The sequence below is a fragment of the Tachyglossus aculeatus genome, chromosome 1 (genome assembly GCF_015852505.1).
Source record: "Tachyglossus aculeatus isolate mTacAcu1 chromosome 1, mTacAcu1.pri, whole genome shotgun sequence".
Lineage (NCBI taxonomy): Eukaryota > Metazoa > Chordata > Mammalia > Monotremata > Tachyglossidae > Tachyglossus > Tachyglossus aculeatus.
Genome location: NC_052066.1, coordinates 114,893,019 through 114,902,549, shown reverse-complemented (window position 1 = coordinate 114,902,549; position 9,531 = coordinate 114,893,019). Strand labels below are relative to the sequence as shown.

General features: G+C 43.7%; 1 non-coding gene across 1 annotated transcript; it reads left to right on the top strand.

Annotated features, from left to right (window-relative positions):
• The first annotated feature begins 8,018 nt into the window (after nucleotides 1-8,018).
• TRNAF-GAA lies at nucleotides 8,019-8,091 on the top strand. The gene has a single exon. It is a non-coding gene; the product is annotated as a tRNA-Phe (tRNA).
• Nucleotides 8,092-9,531: the final 1,440 nt, after the last annotated feature.

The following is a 9,531-nucleotide window of genomic DNA, read 5'->3' as shown; positions in this document are numbered from 1 at the left end:
TAAAAGGTTGGAGTTGGCTGAAGGGAACTGAAGCAATTAATTAATTGGTATTAATGAAGCCCTTACTGTTTCCAGAGAATTAGGAGAACATAATAGAGGCAATAATAATAATTATTATTATTATGTTATTTGTGAAGCACTTATTATGTGCCAGGCACTGTACTAAGCACTGGGGTGGTTACAAGGAAATCAGGTTGGACACAGTCCCTGTCCCATATAGGGCTCCCAGTCTTAATCCTCGTTTTACAGATGAGTAAGTAACAGAGAAGTGAAGTGACTTCCCCAAGGCCACACAGCAGGCAAGCGGCTGAGCAGGTATTAGAGGCCAGGACCGTCTGACTCTCAAGCCCGTTCCCTAACCACTGTGCCATGTCAGTGGTATTTATTGATGACGATGGCATTTATTAAGCACTTACTATGTGCAAAGCACTGTTCTAAGCGCTGGGGAGGTTACAAGGCGATCGGGTTGTCCCACGGGGGGCTCACAGTCTTAATCCCCATTTTACAGATGAGGGAACTGAGGCCCAGAGAAGTGAAGTGACTTGTCCAAAGTCACACAGCTGACAATTGGCAGAGCCAGGATTTGAACCCATGAACTCTGACTCAAAAGCCCGGGCTCTTTCCACTGAGCCACGCTGCTGCTCTATTTTCTAGCTTTACTTCTATTTATTCTGATGACTTGACACCTGTCCACATGTTGTGTTTTGTTGTCTGTCTCCCCCTTCCCATGTGCAGAGCACTGTACCAAGTGCTTGGGAGAGTACAATGCAACAGAGTGGGTAATAATAATAATAATGGCATTTATTAAGCGCTTACTATGTGCCAAGCACCGTTCTAAGCACTGGGGAGGTTACAAGGTGATCAGGTTGTCCCATAGGGGACTCACAGTCTTCATCCCCATTTTCCAGATGAGGGAACTGAGGCCCAGAGAAGTGAAGTGACTTGCCCAAAGTCACCCAGCTGACAGTTGGCGGAGCCGGGATTTGAACCCATGACCTCTGACTCCAAAGCCCGGGCTCTTTCCACTGCTTCTCTGACACGTTCCCTGTTTACAGTGAGCTTTCAGTCTAGAGATCCCAGCCTGCTAGGGGTTTGCAATCTAGTGGAAGCAAAAGAAGGCAGATACACAAACTCAGGTTGAAAAAAAACAGCCTGCTTGCAGCTTGTGATAATAATGGTGGTATTTGTGAAGTGCTTTCTATGTGCCAAGCCCTAGGGTAGATACAATTTAATTAGGCCAGGTATAGTCAGGCACGGGATTGGGAGTCAGAGGACGTGGGTTCTAATCCCGGTTCTGCCACTTGTCTGCTGTCTGACCTTGGCCCTCGGTAACCTCATCTGTAAAATGGGAATTAAACTGTGAGCCTCACTTGGGACCACCTGATTACTTTGTATCCACCCCGGCGCTTAGAACAGTGCTTGGCACATAGTAAGCACTTATATAATAATGATGGCATTTATTAAGCGCTTACTATGTGCAAAGCACTGTTCTAAGTGCTGGAGCATTGTTCTAATAGTGCTTTGCACGTAGTAAGCGCTTCACAAATACCAACATTATTATTATTAATAATAATAATAATGATGGCATTTATTAAGCGCTTACTATGTGCAAAGCACTGTTCTAAGCGCTGGGGAGGTCACAAGGTGATCAGGTTGTCCCACGGGGGGGCTCACAGTCTTCATCCCCATTTTACAGAAGAGGTAACTGAGGCCCAGAGAAGTGAAGTGACTTGCCCAAAGTCACACAGCTGACAGTTGGCGGAGCCAGAATTTGAACCCATGACCTCTGACTCCAAAGCCCAGGCTCTTTCATGCCATCATTATTATTATGGTACAGTTGTGTTGTACTCTAGATTTAGGCTATCTGCGTTTTTGAAGTTGCATCGTAATTGCAAATCAGCTTCTAGTCGGGTTGAAAAGAAGGTAGTTATCACTTGTACCAAGAAGGATTCTTTTCTTTTAGACCGTGAGCCCACTGTTGGGTAGGGACTGTCTCTATATGTTGCCAACTTGTACTTCCCAAGCGCTTAGCACAGTGCTCTGCACACAGTAAGCGCTCAATAAATACGATTGATTGATTGATTTTCAAACAAATAATGACTTTGCCCTGTGACATATTAGCCCTAGTTCAGGGACCTACCAGGAGCCATGCAGCCTAATCTTACTTTATAGAAGGGTAGAATAAAACATTCTAGAATTATTCTAGAAGGGTAGAAGAAATAGTGGTGGCACTTGGGCTTTGCTTCAGCCATTGGTCTTTGAAATACAGAAAGAACTCTAAAAGATAGGCGTCTGAGCTCTTCTCATATGTTCCTTTAACTCTTAAAAAAAAGGGGGGGGCACCATGCTCATCTGGATATGGTGGATAATTTTGCTTCCAGTACAGATAGAGCCGAATTGTGCCGCTTCTGATGAGAAAACAACAGGCTGGTGTCCTTAAAAATAAATCTTTCAACTTCAGAGGCTTAGCCCGGAATTGAACCATATTAGAGCTCCGACTCTGAGACAGAGTTCATTACAACAAAGCCAGGGGCAACTCCATTCCTAACCGAGGCTGAGAAATCAGATCACCCCCTGACCCCTGCTCTTGACGGCATTAGCCTCCTGGTAAACCTATCCCTGTCATTTACTCACCGACACTTTTCACACTCTGCTTCGGCCTTAGCTCCAAGTGAACAGCTGAGCGGAGACCCCGCAGAAGGTTTTGGTTTATATCCAGATTGCTGGATTAGGAACAAGAGATCGGCTGGAATCGGACTCGACCGAGGTCACGCTTCACGCTCGATAAAGATTTTTTTCAGACATTTTATCGGGGCTGAAATGGAAAGAATGTTGATTTTAATTAACCCAACTGCATACCGATACGTCCTTAAAGAACAGTGGGAGATGGGCGATCCACTTTGGCGGCCAGCGAGACCCCCGGGTAGATTATATGCCTGACTGCTACCATATGTTCAGGTGGGAGGGACATTTTCGCATGGACAGAGGTGGTGGGGTTGGGGGAGGAGGTTGTGGAGAGAGAACTGGATCTAAGAAACATTACAATTACTGCCCTTTAAAGAGAGCCTTCGCCCCCTCCATACCGCTCCTCCCCGCACTACAAACATATTTTGTACATATTTATTCTATTTTAATTTGTTAATATGTTTTGTTTTGTTGTCTGCCTCCCCCTTCTAGACTGTGAGCCCGCTGGTGGGGAGGGACCGTCTCTATAGGTTGCCAACTTGTACTTCCCAAGCGCCTAGTACAGTGCTCTGCACACAGTAAGCGCTCAATAAATGCGATTGAATGGATACAAACCGTTGGTGATTCTACCTCCGAGGCTGTCTGTATTGGTAAATTTCCCTCAAGAAGCAGAGGGCTGTTTTGAGCGGTTTATCCAAGAGAAATGGCTCTATTTAAAGGCCCATTTCAGATCCTTGGGTTGGCTGTTCTTCAAATACCCGATGTAACCCTTCGCTGGAAAAATGAAGGGAAAGTCAAGGGCCGCAGCTGTTCTGGTGAATCGGTCTCCGGTAACAAACCAGTAGGAACTTGTGTGAGAAGCAGCGTGGCTCAGGGGAAAGGGCCCGGGTTTTGGAGTCAGAGGTCATGGGTTCAAATCCCAGCTCCGCCAGTTGTCAGTTGTGTGACTTTGGGCAGGTCATTCAACTTCTCTGTGCCGCGGTTACCTCATCTGTAAAATGGGGATGAAGACCGTGAGCCCCACGTGGGACAACTTGATCACCTTGTAACCTCCCCAGCGCTTAGAACAGTGCTTTGCATATAGTAAGCGCTTAATAAATGCCATTAAAAAAAAGAAAACAGTTTCAGAAAGAAACTGATGAGTGGGGTTGTAAGGCAAGCCAAAGTAAAAGCACACTTGGTCCCTTTAAGTCACATATGTACATTTATTTACATTGTATAATAATAATAATAATTGGCATTTGTTAAGCGCTTACTATGTGCAAAGCACTGTTCTAAGCGCTGGATAATGATGGCATTTATTAAGCACTTACTATGTGCACTGGGTGATCAGGTTGTCCCACGTGGGGCTCACAGTCTTAATCCTCATTTTACAGATGAGGTAACTGAGGCCCAGAGAAGTTAAGTGACTTGCCCAAGATCACGCAGCAGACATGTGGCGGAGTCAGGATTCAAACCCATGACCTCTGACTCCAATAACTTTATGTTCATTCAATCGTATTTATTGAGCGCTTACTGTGCGCAGAGCACTGTACTAAGCGCTTGGAAAGTACAACTCAGCAACATATAGAGACGGTCCCTACCCAGTAACGGGCTCACAGTCTATATATTATGAAGCATTAATTTATATTAATGTCTGTCTCCCCCTCCAGACAGTAAGCTCATTGTGGGTAGGGAGCGTGGGTATCAACTCTGTTCTGCCTTAGTAATCAATCAATCAATCAATCAATCATATTTATTGAGCGCTTACTGTGTGCAGAGCACTGTACTAAGCGCTTGGGAAGTACAAGCTGGTAACATATAGAGACAGTCCCTACCCAACAGTGGGCTCACAGTCTAGAAGGGGGAGACAGACAACAAAGCCAAACATACTAACAAAATAAAATAAATAAATAGAATAGAATAGTAGTAATTGGTCAAAGAATACCATTGACCAACTTGTACTTCCCAAGCGCTTAGTACAGTGCTCTGCACGCCGTAAGCGCTCAATAAATACGATCGAATGAATGAATGAATGATTGATTGATTAGTAGTACTTTAGGCCTTCGGAGGCTGGGAAATCAGAGTTGAAATAATCAGAATAATTCCGGCAATATAAACAATTCATGCTAATGAGAAAAGGAGGGTGTTTTCTTAATAATTTCCAGTAGCTCTTATTCAAGGCAGGTGACTACAGCTCTTCTCTCCCCCTATATCCAGGCAGCTCAGTAAGTATTTTCAATCCCCCTGGGCCGCATTGAGAACCTTAGCTGCTGTTGCTTTGCAGATAACCTCGAGTTTGTTTAAAGTCGGTCTTGGTGTCGGTCATCTTCCCGTAGAGACAGGAAAAGTGTAAATTGTCTGTTTTCTCAAGAACAATGGTAGTCATTTTGCACTTTCTGTGTGAGTTGTCAGTAATGACATGTATTTCCTCTCCGAAGTACATTTTGAACGTAACGTTCCACATGTAGAGGTTTTCCAGGGCTTGGATGGAGTATTGTTAGATGCCCGAGTTTCATCTTTCAATCAATCAATCAATCAATCATATTTATTGAGCGCTTACTGTGTGCAGAGCACTGTACTAAGCGCTTGGGAAGGACAAGTTGGCAACATATAGAAACAGTCCCTGCCCAAGAGTGGGCTCACAGTCTAAAAGGGGGAGACAGAGAACAAAACCAAACATACTAACAAAATAAAATAAATAGAATAGATATGTACAAGTAAAATAAATCAATAAATAGAGTAATAAATATGTACAAACATATATACATATAACAGGTGCTCTCAGAGAAGTTTCAGAACTTTCAGAGAAGTTCAGGTGAAATTAAATTCTATATTTTTACGTTCGATGGTAAAATAGGTGCTGACATGTCATCTCTTTCATAGTTGCCCTAAAAAGGAATGGCTGAGAAATAATAGATTTAATAATCAGTATTTTTGGTTGAGAATAAATTGCTTTATTAGAAAAGAGGCCCTATCAGTTGGTTAGGACTAACCTGTTGGGGAATGAGGAAAACTCTTGGTGGTTTAGAGGATGATGATCGGAGAGCTAGTGGAGCTCCAAGTGCAAAGTGCACTCTGGGATGCAAGCACTGTTGGGAAATTTTGTACTTCCCAAGCGCTTAGTACAGTGCTCCGCACACAGAAAGCACTCAATAAATACGATTGATTGATTGATTGAAAATTTGTGACAAAGAAACCTAGATTGGCTCCGACCGCGCTGCATTCTGAGATCCAGGCTATTGCCAGGATACTTGGGCAGTGCTGCCATACTGTCTTCCAGGCCTTAAAAGCCTCTGTTTCCATGAAAGTGATGCTATATCAGCCCACTATATTGTAAACACCTTGAGGGCAGGGTCTGTGTCTTTTATTTTTACTTATATATTTAACGGTATTTATTAAGTGCTACACTGTGTGCCAGGCACTGTACTCAGCCCTGGGGGTAGATACAAGCTAATCAGGTTGGACTTGGCCCATTTCCCACGTGGGGCTCATAGTCTCAATTCCCATTTTACGGTTGAGGTAACTGAGGCACAGAGAAGTGAAATGATTCACCCAAGGTCACACAGCAGACAAGTAGCAGAGTCAGGATTAGAACCCGGGTCCTTCTGATTCCCAGGTCCGTGCTCTGTCCACTCGGCCATGTTGTTTCTCAATTCTTACTTCTACCATAATAATAATAATGATGATGATAATAATGATGGTATTTATTAAGCGCTTACTATGTGCCAAGCACTGTTCTAAGTGCTGGGGAGTTTACAAGGTGATCAGGTTGTCCCACGGGGGGCTCACGGTCTTCATCCCCATTTTCCAGGTGAGGGAACTGAGGCCCAGAGAAGTCAAGTGACTTGCCCAAAGTCACACAGCTGACAAAGATTTGAACCCATGACCTCTGACTCCAAAGCCCATGCTCTTTCCACTGAGCCACACTGCTTCTCCAACCCTTCCATGTGCTTAGTACAGTGCTCTACAAACAGTAGGCACTCACTAAGTACCACTGATTGTTTGATCTTGCACGCACGCTATTTTCGTCTCCCTTTTGGTTCTGCTCTTTGCCTTACAGCACTTCCTCTCCCCGAAGCAAAAATCTGACTAAAAATCAGCCAGCGTAAGTGGGATTTGTGGCCCGGGACAGGGGTCAGTATAATAATAATAACAATAATAACAACAACAACAACAATAATAAATATAATTATAATAATTATAATTATAATAATATGTGATAAGCGCTTACTATGTGTCAAGCATTGTTCTAAGCGCTGGGGGAGATACAAAGCAATCAGGTTGTCCCCCGTGGGGCTCACAGTATTAATCCCCATTTTAATAATATTTTAATATTTTAAATAATAATTTAATTTAATAATATTGTGTATATGCTTGTACGTATTTATTACTCTATTCATTTATTTATTTTATTTGTTTTATTTGTACATATTTATTCTATTTTGTTAATATGTTTTGTTTTGTTGTCTGTCACCTCCTTCTAGACTGTGAGCCCGCTGTTGGGTAGGGACCGTCTCTAGATGTTGCCGACTTGGACTTCCCAAGTGCTTAGTCCAGTGCTCTGCACACAGTAAGCGCTCAATAAATACGATTGAATGAATGAATGAATCAGAGAGAGGGACCCCCCGCCATGGGCAACAGTGCTCTGCACGCAGTAAGCGCTCAATAAATACGATTGAATGAATGAACGAATGAATCCTCTCATTTCACCTCAGAGGACAGGGACTGTGACCAACCCGATTTGCTTGCACCCACCCCAGTGCTTAGTACAGTGTCTGGCTCGTAGTAAGCACTTAACAAATACCACAACTATCATTATTATTATTATTAATGCTCTGGGTTTCAGCCTCACAGCTTTTGATGCCCAGGTCACTCTCACCTGAAGTTCATCAGAAGTTTCTAACCCCCTCCCACCTGCCCCATCATTCCTCCACTCCAAACACATCCCCACAACAGCCCCCCGCTTTCCTTCTCATCATCATCATCATCAATCGTATTTATTGAGCGCTTACTGTGTGCAAAGCACTGTACTAAGTGCTTGGGAAGTACAAGTTGGCAACATATAGAGACATTCCCTACCCAACAGTGGGCTCACCTATCCTCTCCTCCCATTCCGCTACACATACGTTCCTCCGCTTTCATCCAAGCCGCTGAACTAGCGGATCTTATATCTTAGTTTCAGTCAAGTCTCTGCTCCTTCTTTATAATCACTGAATCAAACAATGACATTTACTGAGCACTCAATGTGCACAGAGAACTGTATTAAGCAATTGGGAGAGTACAACTGAGTTGGTAGCCATGATCCCCGCCCTCGTGAAGCTTACGGATTATTTAATTGCCTCTTTTCAATTGCCTAAATAGCTCAGTTGGGAGAGCTTTAGACTGAATATCTAAAGATCCCTGGTTCGTTCCCGGGTTTCGGCACGTGTTGTATTTCTTCTAGACTGTGAGCCCACTGTTGGGTAGGGACCGTCTGTATATGTTGCTTCCCAAGCGCTTAGTATAGTGCTCTGCACACAGTAAGCGCTCAATAAATATGATTGAATGAATGAATGAATCAGAGAGAAGGACCCCCACCATGGGCAACCTCCTTGTTTCAGGAGCAAAGGTCATTTAGAGAAGGGTCTCCCAGAGAAAGAAGGGAAGGGCATGTGCAGTTAGAGCAGAATAATTCGGGGTTTGTTGCATTGTATGGTTTTCAGATGTGGCGATCTCCAAGCCACTTCATCGTGGGTACTGAGACGAGAGGGCATTCAATATAAACCCTCCTGCTTCAGAATAAACTCATTTTTAATTAGGGACTGGAAAAACAAGGATCTGTTGAAAAGAACATACGGTCCTCCCTGCCGAGGCCTCCCTTGAGAAGTAGCTTAGCCTAGAGGATCGAGCACAGACCTGGGAATCAGAAGTACCTGGGTTCTAATTCCGGCTCTTCCACTTGCTTGCTGTATGACCTTGGGCAAGTCACTTAACTCATCTGTGCCTCAGTTACCTCATCTGTAAAATGGGGATTGAGACTGTGAGCCCCACGTGGGACACGGACTACGTCCAACCGGATTTGCTTGTATTTACCCCGGAGCTTAGTACAGTGCCTGGCACATAGTAAGTGCTTAACAAATACCATAAAAAAGGGGTCACAGAGGCAGTGTGAGCTAGAGGAAGGAACATGGAACTGGGAGCCAAGAGGTCTGGATTCTAGTCCTGGTTCAGACATTAGCTTTATTTTTAATCTTGGGAAAGTCACTTAATCCCTTGTTCCTTCATTTCCTATTCCATAAAACGGCGAAAACATCCCCTGCCTTTCTCTAATAATAATAATATAATAATGATGACATTTATTAAGTGCTTACTATGTGCAAAGCACTGTACTAAGCGCTGGGGAATTTACAAGGTGATCAGGTTGTCCCAAGTGGGGCTCACGGTCTTAATCCCCATTTTACAGAGGAGGTAACTGAGGCCCAGAGAAGTGAAGTGACTTGCCCAAGGTCACACAGGTGACAAGCGGTGGAGCGGGATTCGAACCCTACCTTATAGAGATAGGTGCAGCTGAAGTGAGATTATTGCCGTGAAGAAACTTTCATTCTGGAAAAATCAAATACACATTTTTAACTTTATAAAATTGAAAACAAATTCATGGCATTATTAATTTTTTAAGACTGGGAAGGGGTAGTACAGAAAATTACTTGGAGCTCCTAGGAAGAAGGGTGTTATAGTTACTTGTATTTATTCAGCGCATTTTGTGAGCATAGCACTGTACTAAGGGCTTGGGAGAGTTCAACATAACAGAGTTAGTAAACACATTCCCTGCTCGTAGTGAGCTCAAAGTCCAGATCTATAGCTTACAGTCTCTTAGATCATACACAA